The sequence below is a fragment of the Chelonoidis abingdonii genome, chromosome 1, assembly GCF_003597395.2.
Source record: "Chelonoidis abingdonii isolate Lonesome George chromosome 1, CheloAbing_2.0, whole genome shotgun sequence".
In the NCBI taxonomy this organism is placed as follows: Eukaryota; Metazoa; Chordata; order Testudines; family Testudinidae; genus Chelonoidis; species Chelonoidis abingdonii.
The window spans coordinates 271,910,831-271,924,912 of record NC_133769.1 but is presented as its reverse complement, the minus strand read 5'-3'; positions in this window follow the sequence as shown (position 1 = coordinate 271,924,912).

The window sequence follows — 14,082 nt, the reverse complement described above, 5'->3', positions numbered from 1 at the left end:
AGTAGTAATGGCTGCCTAAACCTTACAACATTCTGGATTTATTAGAACTATGACTATGCTACACACCGAAAAGCATCATGCCGTTCAGGCACAAAGGGATAATAAACATACATTTTCTTTGATCAGGAGACTGAACATGTAGGTTTGTCTCTGTGTGCAGACAAAGGGAGAATGAAAATTGTAACCCTGTTTTCCAAGAAGGAACTACAATTGAATAGCTTTCTACGACTACTACTAGCTGTACTGTCACAAAGGTGTGGCAGTTGGGCCATGTAATCCATGATCTGTGCACTCTCCTGGATACGATCAATGAAATTATCGCATGCAAATTAGCTGTGGATGATTGGTTGAGTTTCTTTTGATATCACAATGGTCTAGGACTGTTGGCATGACATAGATAACTGCCAACTGTTGCTGTTGACCTCATAGGTGTACTTTGTTAAGTCAAAATGGTTGAGAACTTAAAAATCGGATGGTAATAGACCACAGTCCCAGAGATAATTGAATGTGGTGATATTCTAAACAAAAAGATTTCTCAGCCATGCTTGGAGCTGTTTTCATCACTTCACACTGACTGTACAGGCATTCTAGGCTACAGAGTGATAATCCTGGAATCTTAATATATCAGTGAAAGGGGAGAAGAACCACAGATAACTTTCCATGATAGCACATTCTGTATACAGCTAGCTATTAGAACAATCAAAAAAACCTACAGAATACAGGAAGAAGCTACCACAAATCTAGCACGCATAAATGTAATTTTAATACACACCAAACACTAAACTGTACAAATTATTTGTATGCCTCAATTTTCTAACAGCTGTCACTGGTAATTTGACACCTGGTACTTTGACACCTATGTTAGATCATGAAAGTACCTAACTTCCTAATAGCTGTCACCAGTAATTTGACACCTATGCTAGATCATGAAGGTACCAGTGGGAATAAATTCAGCCTGATAGATTGCTAGTCTCTGATCCCTAATGAGAAGATGGAGTTGTTCTCTTCATACCATCTTTTTCTAATCTGTACGTTTTAGGTATGTCAGTGGTTCTCGACCAGGGGTACACGTACCCATGGGGGTACACAGAGATCTTCCACGGGGTACATCAACTCATCTAGCTATTTGCCTAGTTTCACAACAGGCTACATTAAAAGCACTAGTTAAGTCAGTCCAAACTAAAATTTCATACAATGATTTATTTATATTGCTCTGTATACTATAATTGAAATATACAGTAAGTATAATATTTATATTCCAATTGATTTATTTTATAATTATATGGTAAAAATGAGAAAGTAAGCAATTTTTCAGTAATAGTGTGCTGTGACGCTTCTGTATTTTTGTGTCATTTTGAGTACTGTACTAAGCAAGTATTTTTAAGTAAGTTTTAGGGTACACAAGACAAATCAGACTCCTGAAAGAGATACAGTAGTCTGGGCATCATACAGTGATCTAATGATTAAAAAATATCAGTCCACTATGGCAATGTACATACTGACAATCTTCTGGATCATTCTGCACACATATTAAATGAAGAGGAAGATGACAGTACTCTTCGTCAGTAATTGCCTCTAAAAGTACACTGAAATTCCATCAGATCCACAACAAAAACTATTGCACATGTAGTTTTATCAAAGTTTTTAACTATATGGCCACTTGTCTTTCTTTTGGTGGAAATATTGTTCTCCTTGTTCTGTAGAACTGCAGTGGCAGAATGCGGGTATTCCCCAATAAACTTTAAACCAAGCCCACATACATGTATGCAGAAAATCATACTTTGTGACTTAATGTAGATATGAGTGAATGGCCCAAGTGTAGATGCTTTCTAGCCCTGCCATGCTATTTTCTATTGAATGGAAGGGGAAATAGGAATAAAATAATAAAACAAATCAAAACATAGAAACTTTGAGCAATATTTGAATTTTTCATGGTGATATGATGTAAAATGAATTAATACACAAACAATAGTAAGAGTTGAAAATTCATCCCTTTTGGCAATTGTTTTCATTGAATTGTCTCACTTTAATTGCAGCCCTTTTGCAAAAAACTTAAAACAATCTGTGACACGTCCTTTGGCCATAGTGTTGTTCCCTATGTTTTGATTCTCATATATCAGTTATATATTTGGAGTCTCTATAATGTATTTTATAACTTTTTAGCCATAATGAAACACTTTTAAAAACAGGTGTTGTTGTACTTAAAAATGATGATAAATTTGTAACTTATGGTGCAAAACACCAAAATAAACATCTCACATTTCAGTCATTTGTCACTTCAAGCTGAACCCACCAATTATAATTTCATGATAAATCTGTGAAGTGTGAAAGTGTCACTCACTTCTGAGGGAAGCAGAGAGAGAGAGAAAGCTCTCCCAGAGCTTGGAAAGAGCAGACCTGGACTTCAAGTCTGATATGTACTAAGTGCTATTTAAATTTCCATGCAATTCACTACCATTATTATTGACTACAGCCATAAACCCCAAACATAGGAGACAGATAGGGAAGAGGTAATGAACATTCCCTTGTCCCCCTTTTTTAAATAAAGTAACAGAGACTTATTAAACCACGCTGCAGACACAAAATCCAAATCTCTAACATGACAAACTCCAATGTTTTCCACTAGTCCACACACTAATCACTATAGGGCATGTCTACACTACAAAGTTAAGTCAACATAATTTAAATCAACATCCAGATGCTGCAGTAATTAAGTCAGTCGCGTGTGTCCACATCATTGTGTCGGTGGAGTGCATCGATGCACAGAGTAGTGCACCGTGGGTAGCTATCCCATAGTGTAGCTAGCCTCAGGGGGTTTTGGGAAGGGTTTGCAATGCCTCATGGGACCAAAACATTGTCGCAGGGGGAAATGGGAACATGGCTTTGACCTCTCATGAAGCAGTTTTCTCCCTCACTCCTTCCACTGGTTTCAACGGCAAAGAGCCCATACTTTTTCACGCCTTTTTTCAAAAGGCTTGCTTAGCCACGTGCATGGACTGTGCTCAGCTGTGCACTTTTGTTGTGAGCATTACAAACACTTCATGCCTTATCCTGCAGTATTTCCAAAGCTGAGACAGGAGCTGCAACATGGAACATTGCAATGTCCTTCAAGCAGCCCAGCTGCAAGCAATAGAATGAAACAATTCCTGGTTGCTGCTGGCAATCATGCAGCAGCTGAACAGGGTGAAATGCCATTTCTGATCCTGAGAAACAAGCACTGACTGGTGGGATTGCATCGTTATGCAGCTATGGGATGATGAGCAGTGGCTGCAGAACTTTCGAATGCGGAAGGCCACTTTCCAGGAACTGTGTGCAGAGCTTTCCCCAGCCCTGGAGCAAAGCAACACTAAAATGAGACCTGCTCTGACAATGGAGAAGCAAGTGACAATTGCTGTGTGGAAGCTTGCAGTGCTCTTACTCGTCAGTGGGGAATCATTTTGGAGTTAGTAAATCCACCATAGGAGCTGTTATTATCAAAGTGCGTAGGGCCATTAAATGACTTCTGCTAAGAAGGGTAGTGATTCTCGGCAATGTGTAGGACATAGTGGATGGTTTTGCAGTGATGAGGTTCCCTAACTGCAGTGGGAAGACAGATGGCATGCATATCCCTATCTTGCCACCAAAACATCTTGCCAAAGAGTACTTAAATCAAAAAGGATACTTTTCAATGGTGTTGCAAGCGCTGGTGGATCACCCAAGGTGTTTCACTGACATCATTGTGGGATGGTCAGGAAAGGTGCATAACATGCGCATATTTAAGAACACAGGTCTGTTCAGAAAGCTGCAAGAAGGGACTTTCATTCCCGATTGCAAAATAACTACTGATGACATTGAAATGCCAGTAGTGATCCTGGGAGACCCCTTTCATTCCTTGCTCATCGAGCTGTATACCAGGTACCTGGACAGTAGTAAAGAGTTGTTCAACAATAGGCTGAGCAAGTGCAGCATGGTGGTGGAATGTGCCTTTGGATGTTTAAAGGGTCACTGTCACAGTTTGCTTACTAGGTTTGACCTCAGTGAAACCAATATCTCCATTGTTATCGGTGCCTGCTGTGTGCTCCATAGTATCTGTGAGGCAAAGGAAGAGAGGTTTCCACTGGGGTGGGGCGTGGAGGCGGACAAGTTGTCTGCTAATTTCGAGCAGCCAGATACCACGGCAATAAGAAGAGCCCAGTGAGGAGCACTGCGTCTCTGGAGGGCTATGAAAACCCCTTTCATTAATGACCTGCAGTAATGTGTGCTGCTTATCTGAATTGTGCTTTCCCATAACATCCCCCCATTGCATCAGTTTCCCTGTCCCTCCCCTCCCCCCCTTAACTCTCCATGCTAGGAATAAAGAGTATTTCATTCTCAAAACGTTGATTTGTATTGCACAAACAAAGAAACGGAAAGACCAAGAAAATTTTTTAAATTGGACAAATGGTGTGATAAAACTGAGAGGGGAGAAACCAAGTCAGCTTGTCTGTAAAAGCACAGTAGTCTTGCCCATCCAAGGTCATCCAATGGCCACCTTTTGTTCTTAGTATCCTTCTGTGGTATTGAGTGAAAGGGATACTGCACTTCCTCCCCTGCCTCCTGGAACTTTTGGGGGAGGGGGATTACCGTGATGTTTGCAGCTGTTCTGCAGGGGCTGCAAAGGGAGTCTAGCCTCAAGCTGTTTCTCCCGAACCTCAGCCAGACACCTCAACATGTCTGATTGCTCCTTCACAATCTGCAGCATCTCATCCTGTGTGCCACGCTCATGCTCCTAGGCTGCTCTCCTGCTCTCCATGTTCATGTCTTCAGACAGTGAAATCCTTCAAGCTTTTTGCTCCATATCCGCTGTCCCAGAGGTGTTCATTATGTCATTGAACATGTCATCACACGTTCGGTTTTTCCGTCTTCTAACTTGGAAAAGTCTCTCCACCAGTGTGTAGGATGAATTGAAAGCCAAGATTTCCACTGTAAGGCATGCAAAGCACAAGGCAACCACAGTTGCTATTTAAAAATCACTCCCTTTATTCCACTGAAGTGCAAGCCAGAACATAATCAGAATCCCTAGCTATTAAATGAACTGGTTTGCTCTTCCAGCCCTGGTGCATATGGCTCAGTGGCATGGGTGATGGGCCTTGTGCTGCAATTTGTGGGCAGCCTGTGTTGAGAGCACAGGTCAGTAGGTGGACAATGCCCCCTCCCCTTAGCAACAAGGACAGTGAGCAGAGACCGGAGACCAGCATTGAGGCTCCCAAAGTGCAGTCTTTGTCTGAGGTGACTCCAGGCTGCGTGTGTTGCAGCTGCAGGAGAATGAAGGACCCCTGCCTTCCCTTAATGCTGCTTGTAGTGGTCATCCTGGACTTGTAGCTTCTTAGGTCATTGCTGATACCTGCCACCCAAGCCAACGCCATGTTAGAGAAACCATGGTTGACGGACCCAGAAATCACCATGGGTGGGGGAATCCCATGCTCTATTATTTGCGGTATGTGCACTTGTAGTGAAAATTACCATTTCCCCTAGGTGACCCTATGTGATATCAGTCTCCTGTGTCTGGGTACAGACCTGGTCCTTATGCTGCTATGATGCGTACTGCAGTGATGCCAGCAGAATTAATACTGGAGCGGTGTGGGAAACTGTCTTACCGTGACACCCTCCTCAGAAACCTTCTGCAAAAGATTGCAGAGTACCTCCATGAAAGTTTCCCGGAGATCTTCATGGAGGATTCCTGGGCCATTCCTGTGCACATAAACAGTCTTTTCCAAGGGACACCCTCTGCATAACTGGAGCAGCCACTGGGAATCAGATAACCACGCAACTCACTTTTTCTTCATATTAAACAATCAAATATAAGAGCATGTAATCCCTACAGTTTGACTGGAATTTCATACTCACCAGAGTGCCTTCCACAGCATCACGCTTGGCCATGATGCTGTCCTGCAACTGGGTGGACTACTCTGGGGTTAAAAATAGCTCCTGGCTCTTGGGGAGAATGGATCCCCCTCTTGCCTGTCTCCCATTCTCCTCCTCCTCCAGAACCGCCTCCTTGTTGTTGCCTGAGGTGGCTCGGGACTCCAACTCCTGTGAGGTATCCACGCTTTGTGGTAGGGTCACCGCTGAGAATTGGAGGCAGCTCATTGTAGAAGCGGCATTTCTGTGTGCAGAACCAGAACAACTGTTCACCACCCTTGCTTTCTAGTATGCCTGCTGAAGTTCCTTGATTCTCATGCAGCACTGCTGAGTGTCCTGGGTGCGGCCTTTTCCCCCCATACCCCACGCAATCTTCTCGTATATGTCAACATTTCTCCAGCTGGCTTGGAGCTTCGCCTGCACAGACTCTTCTCCCCACAGACCAATAAGATCCTCCTGTGTATTCCAGGCTGGAGTGCGTTTAGGGTGTTGAGTTGCCATGATCAGCTGGGCTGGCAAGCTCTCCACACTGATTAAACAGGAAATTGGAATTCAAAAGTTCCCAGGGCTTTCACAGGGGAGGGGCTGTTTCCTGTATACCTGGCTGCTGTACAGTCGAGTTGAAAATGATCACCAGAGTGATCACAGTGGAGCATTGTGGGACACCTCCTGGAAGCCAATTCAGTTGGTTTATACGACACTGTATGTACACTGTTTCTCTGTCGACCCATTAACATTGAATTAAGTGCTATGCCTCTCATGGAGGTTATAGGCCTAGGACTTAACTCACACCCATACTAAACTAGCCTTGACCAACCTTGGGTAAAACTCAAGGATTTCACTACTGAAATTAAGAAAAAAATGCTCTGTTGCTGCTAAGACACCCTCATGTCAGGAATGCCCCTAACAAGAGATATAACACCCAGGTGCTGGAAAGTTTTATGGAGAATACAGAGAGACCCAACAAATGGTAAAATAGATAAGGTAAGCTTTGACCAGCGACTTTATGTTGACACAAACAATAAGGTCATAAATAAGTTACAATTTGAGCATGAAAGATAAAGTGTAAAAAATGTAGGCAGAAAGGAGGATACATAGGAGTCAGCGTGTAATTGGTTAAATTTTGTTGTTACGTAGGGTTGTGGGATAATCTGATAGGTTTAGTAAATTTGAAGGAGGTAGCTAGCTTTACCTGTATAATGTAAATGAAAAACAATATTCTTTGGGAACCGTCTCTGAATTGCAGTTCAGCATCAGCTGCTAGAATTCTTACTCCTCAGTGTAAGATGTGTGGATCCTGACTGGCTATCAGGTGAAATGTGTCTGTATATTGGGAGTGGTAAGCATCATAGATTTGCTTGACATGTGTATTGCTCATAAATAGATGTTTACAGCATAGCTGTGTAAGGCTTTTTCACTGGGAAAAGGTTCCGCAGAGTCTTGAGCCCCATGGGCAGGGTTGGGTACTTAAAACTGACCAGGTTTCTCCCCGAGCTTTGTGGGTCAGGGTGGGTGCCTTATGCTCTGAACTCTTGGAAGGAGGTGTCTAAATTGGCCTGGTTATGCCTTCAGTCCTTGGTAGGGTATACAGGCAGAGTGCTGCAGACTGTGTGGGTAAAAAGGTGGAGTAATTAAGTCGATGTAACAGGCGAGTTATGTTGGCAGAAGGGACCTGATAGACACACAAATTATTAGTCGATGTAAGGTGGCTTCTGTTGACCGAAGTTTGTAATGTAGACCAGGTCTATAAAACCACCCTCCACTCCCAGAGCCAGGAATAGTATTTAGGATTCCTGTCACCGATATTCTACTACTGACTAGTAAATAGTTTTTAACAGCGAGTTACACATATGTGTCAAGTCCTCCTCCAGTGGCTGGTCTACCTAGCAAATACTTCTGTATCTCAAAAATAATAATGATCTAAGCTAAGGATATGAAGGTCAAAGGCTTCAGATCCTGCTGCTGATCTGTGTGGAAAGATGGTATAGTTGTATATGATTTGTATAGTGAGAAGATAACTTTAAAACAGGTTTTTACTTAAAAACTATGAGAAATCTGTGAAACACCAAAATACACATTTCAGTCATTGTCACACATTTTGCTTGTTTAAGCCACTGTTCAGTGTAAGTTGTATTCCCCTTTGTACCTAATACACAGAGGATATATACAAGTCTGAGCTAGCTCTCCGCTTGAGACCCAGACTCTTTAGCACTAGCTATAACAACTTTTAGCTTTGGAAGCTTTAGCTTCAATCCCTGTTGCTGGCCATCACACCTGCAAGTGCCCCACATTGGCACGTTGAAAAGTGTACTTTATATTGAGAGATTGTGGGTAGGGAGCTCACAGAAAAGGGGAGCGCATAGGCAGAGATGCTGGTGTAAAGCAGGCAAACTTTAGCTGCTCATGGCTGTATCCAGTTTCTGGAAGTCCATGAGAAACTACAGAGTGTTTCAGGAAGTGAGTGATGTTCCCTCCAACTGAGAGATTATGTTGTCATTGCTAAACTTGGAGAGTTATTCTCGGTGCTCTTGTTTGAAATGGTGACAAAATGTTATAGACACACTGAGAATTTACTGAGGCAGGCCACAGCCTCTCACACATTTCAGGAGGGTTGACATAGTCAGAAGCGTCTGTAGTAGTTTCTCCCTCTGATCCCCAGGCAGGTGCAGCTTCCTTTCTCCATGACTCTGAGGAGTTATCCACAGAGCTATACCAAAGCTTTATAAAAAAAAAAATCAGGAAATTAACAAACAAAAGCCATGTTTAGTGACAGTAAAGGTTGTGGTAGGGCACAGCACTTCTATGCAGAACTTTACAAGCACAAAAATAAGAACTTAAGGGGAAGACTTGTGCATACTTTTCTCCCTTCATGTTTCCCACAACACTATAAAAAACACCTGCCAATGCTCCATAAGGCTTTCTGTCATCTCCAACAGATAATTAAAAGCAATATTTACCCCAACTTTATCAAACTTGCACTCTAATGGAAAACCTAAACACTGACCTCCTCCCTGGTAAGGCAAAATAATGCCCCAAATGCATGGAATGTGTGTCAGTCAGATGTGTTGATCTGTTGAGATAGCTGACATAAACCATATGAGATCACTATTAGGATTTTGCACTGGAGTTTTAGTTTGAACACTACATTGAAAACCTTTGCTTTAGACAATCACAGCAGCAATATTATTTCTATTCAATTTCTGTGAGAGAATGATACCACAGCTCAGACATGGAGACAATTATATTTCCTTGCTGGGCAACACAATTTGAAGCTTAGCTGCCTGTGGACAAGTGATCTGAATTGTTGTCCTCTGCTTGACTCCCACCCAGTGAGCATCCACGCAGAGAGCTTGTCTTTAATGTTTTTCCCTAATTTCCTACAATTTCCTGGGAGCAAACTGAGTTACTAGGGGTTTCTGCCCTGCAGTTATACAATCTTTTCTCCTCACACCTTTTCCAACTGGGAATGAGTATTTGAAACCATAGTGGGAGGTGATGATGCTTTATGAAGCATTAGCTATGGCATGGATTTCTTCTCAGAAATTTGCTGTTGTTGGAGGGAATTGCAGGATTCAAGACAGCTGCTCATGGCATTCACCTGCACAAATATTCCCCCACTCCCACACAGCCGCAGAGCTCCGATCACGTGGCGTTAGCACAGAGACCTTTGGGGGCCTTTCCACCTTGTCTTACTCTGTTTTTTTTATCCTCTGTGATGTATAGCAAGGGTAGCTTCTGGCCCTTAGAGCTTAGGTGCTTTAGTCTTTACATTTCGTTCAAAAACATTGCATATGTAAGGAAAAAACAAGCTAGAAAATGTTCAGCTAGCCATGTTAGAATGGTTAACAATATAATTCCTAATTACATTTTTGGAGGATAAGGTAATTTAAATGTTTGTTCTGAATCTACCATATTGTTCACAGTACCTAAATATAATACATAAATGAGGACATTTAAACTGACACTTGGGCAGTGACAAACCCCTTTAAGCTTGTACTGAGAGGCTTAGCAGATAAGTACTAGCTTTCCTATTCTGGGAACAGGTCCAAGAGAAGTGTTAAGTCCAATAATTTCAGTCACCTAATTTAATTCCAAAAGTGGAGAATACTTTACATTTAAATAAAGCAGAATATCTGCTTAATTCATATGACTAGTGATCACAACACCACTGTGATAAATGAAGGGTGGGGGTAGCTCCTTTTTATGGACACCCAGCCAGCCAGCCAGCAGCTATAAAATTCCTCTTAGTAGATGTTCTCTAAATGCTCTACTTGTAAAGGCTTAAAAAGTCTCACTGCTACGCATAGGTAAAAGGAAATGAGTGGATACCTGGCCAAAATTGCCAATGGGAAGGCTAGAACTTTTTAAAATTGAAACAAGAGTCCATTTTTGTCAGTCTGTTGTTGTTCTCCCAGAGACAAGGGACAGAGCAGTTATGCTGTGAGAAGATTGGGCCAAGTATGAAAAAAATCATCCATATCATATCTAGAAATTACAACCCCAGATATGGAAGTAGATCAGGAAATGTCTAGGAAGACACAATTTGGTTTATTCCTTTTATTTCTTTATGGCTTGTGGGTTTCTCTGTGTTAACCCCAGTTGCTTTTGTTTTTCTTGTAACCTTTAAACTGGACCTCAAGAAAGTTATTCTTGGTGCTTAATCCTTGTAGTTGCTCTTTTTTAAAATCTAGCAATAGCTGGAGTTCTCAGATGTATTTTTTTATTAATAAAATTTACCTTTTTAAAGAACAGAATTGGATTTTTGTGTCTTAAAAAGGTTTGTGCACATCTTGTTTAATTAGCAGCTGATTTTTTTTCTTCTCAGCTCTTCCCCAGAGGGGGGTTGCGGTGAAAGGGCTTGTGGGGTACCCTACGGAAGGAATTCCCAAGTGTGCCTTCCTGGATGCTCAAAGGCATTCTGCACTTTGGTGGTGGCAGCATCTACCCATCCAAGGTCAGAGAGAAGCTGTAACCGTGGGAGTTTAATACAAGCCTGAAGTGGCCAATATTAATTTTTAGAATCCTTGTGGGCCCCCGTCTTCTGCACTCAAAATGCCGGAGTGGGGTATCAGCCCTGACAACCACAAAACTCAAGAGAGATAGAATATCTAGATAGGCTTTTTAATAGTCTCCCATCACCAGGGTAGCTGCATGCAAAGACTGAATTACCTCTACAGCCTGTCTACACTTGAAAATGTTACCTGTATAACTACGTTGGTTAGGGATTTTTTTTTTTTAACTGAAACATACCAGTATAGTTACTCCCATTCCCATATGGGAATAGATATGCTGGTAGAAAGTCATAACTCTGGCCACACTAGGAGGACTGTGCTGTTTTAACTATACAAGTATAGCCCTCAAAAGACAGAAACTGGAAGAGGACAGGTGAAATAATTTAGAATCCACTGTATTTCCGTAAGGAAACTTCCACAGAATTATTTTACAGCATATACGTGTGTAGTCTTCTATTGAGCAAAATGTGCATCTTCTATCTACTGATCTAAGGCCAAAAAAGGATGGCACAATCATTCAGAAATACATTTTTCATACAAGTGTGCTATAACATATTTTAAAGATTCAGCAATATGTTTATAGAATTACACAATAACCTTAAATAATGGCAAATAGGTCAAAAGGCAACTTGTGACACCTGGGTAGTCTCTAGCTTTAGAGATGGCAATACTGACCACTGTGGAGGAGTTTGGTACGTTATGTGCCAGCACCATTACTAATGTATTTCACTTTGCTTGTTGATTATAATAAATAAGGCCCCAATCAGCAAATCACTTAAGTACTTGCTTACATTCATTCCTATTCAACAAAATACATGCCTAAATCTTTCAGAGATGTAATAGTGATGTGATTTCCATCCAACTCCTGAATGTTAAGAATCACTTGCCACACATTAAAATTGTCTAGTGAAAGAAAAGTTTCTCTCCACACGCCCACCTCGCAGGAGCAACAGTCTAGGGGGAACCTTCAAAACTGAACCTGTAGTCTCTGCTACCAGATCTGTAAGCCCCAAATTGCAGTTTCTCTAGTCCCTCCATATTGCAATTCCTTACAGAGAAATAAAAACATATGTTTTTTCTTAGTGCAGCAAGATAGTTTTCTCTACACCTCATTCCACACAGGTATTGCAGAAGATTTCAGGATTGAATCTCATTTTCATTAAGGCCGTTTTACAATATTTTGGCGGCATAAGACCCACAGTCTTTAAATTTTTACAGAGCCATTCCACGACTGCTTTCAAACTTTAGTTATTTACAGCTAGTTCAGTATCTTATAGGAAAATTTAAGGAATGTATCTAATGTTATGGTCCAAATTTCTAAATTTGGCAGTATTTTGAAACTTTTTAAGTTTTTGATTAGTGGGTATTTTGTGCTGTACCAAATGAGATCTATTCTCAGTGCTGTATAGTGTTACGCTAATGTAACACACAGGTTTCCATTTTTGTTGAGCACACAAACCCATACTTTCTTGCTCCCTTTCTACCATCTTCATTGGTCTGATACATATTGTATATATTGAACACAGAACAAATCTTGTTCTCAGGCCACTAACAATATATATCTATACTGCACATTCGTGGCTGACCCAAGCCAGCTGACTCAGCCTGAGCCCTGTGACCCTAAGGGCCTGTTTAACTGCAGTGTAGACTTCCCAGCTCAGGCTGGAGCCCAGTTTTAGGACAGTGCAAGGTGGGAGGGGCTCAGAGCTCAGGCTGCAGCTCAAGCCTGGAAGTCTACACTGCAATGAACTGTGGGTTTTTATTTGCAGTGTAGACATATCCTAACTTACCGTACTCACCAGCCTCTGAAAATTACAGTATGGCAGACTGTAACCATTTTGTAACCATTAGAAAAGTCTGACTAGAAGCCATCCAGTTACAATAACTTCTTTATGTTAGAATAGCCCTAGGTCATTATTTAACACTAGTAGTATTTCCACAGCCACTTGGCAACTTCATTCAAACTTGGTGTCATAAAAATGTCAGCATTTTGCTGATACCAAGTCTCAATGAAATTGGTTACCAAAGTCTGCAGTGTTGTAATCGCCTCAGCTTCACATGAGACAATTAAAATATTAATTTAAACTCTATTATTTTACTAAGATTCACCTTGAGAATGACAGAATTAAAGAAAAAATTTTCTTTTAGAATGTGCATCAAGGATGAAGCATTATAATGGAAAACCCAAACCTATATATTAATAATCTTGTCCTTTATGGGTGCAGAGAAATAGTCTCAACTTTAAAAATCTATTTTTTTCTATATTTCTTCAGTGTCTGTGACTACTAATCTGCATAATTCTCAAGATGATGTAAAGATTACGTAATTCTTCATGAACTCTCCTGTTTCATGTACCATGTGCTGGGTAATAACAAGAAAAAGCTCCATGCCTGTAAAAGGAAAATGACCCTGTATTTGCAGAGATGCTGCAACAGCAACTAATGTTTCAGCCATGTGCATATAGAATGAAGTCCTGGTACCTCCTCCAAATATTTTCCTTCTGCAGCTTGTGCTCCTCCTTCCAAGTTTCATGCAGGTTGCTACACTTTTTATACTGCAAATCAGAAGAACTGAAAAAGACAGTTGAAGGAGCAATTAATTCAGCTTAGGGATGTAAAGATCCTCAGCTGTAAAAATACAATTCTGCTGAAATCAAACAATTTATTAGATATACTACCTCTTAGTGCCAGTACATTTAGCAACACAACAAATAAGGAAAACAGCATTTTGCAGTGTATTTAGTAAACGTCATCAGACTATTTGTGTCCATTATGGAAGTAACAGACGTTGATAGAGGCTGACGCACGAAGCCAAAACAACAACAAATAAGATTCCTACTTATGCCTGTATTATCATCTTTGTCCTCTAATTTTTCAAAGCTAACTGTGAAAATTTTTTTTCCTCACTTACTTACAATACTATGTATAAAGGCTGTCAAGGCTGATAGGCCAAAGATTTGATTTGTATGTTTATTATAATGGGAAGCATGAACACTAGAACATAACTCAGTGTGTTTGATGACAGACAGCAGGACTTTTGTACAATTCTGCTTTGCTGTTAGCAAACTAAAACAGGGAAGATGCCTGTGCACACTGCATAAAGTCCAGCATTCAAATGTACATGTGCATGGTTGCAATTACAGACAAAAACTATCCACTGTTTAGTTATTGAAGTGATAAAGCAAGTACAG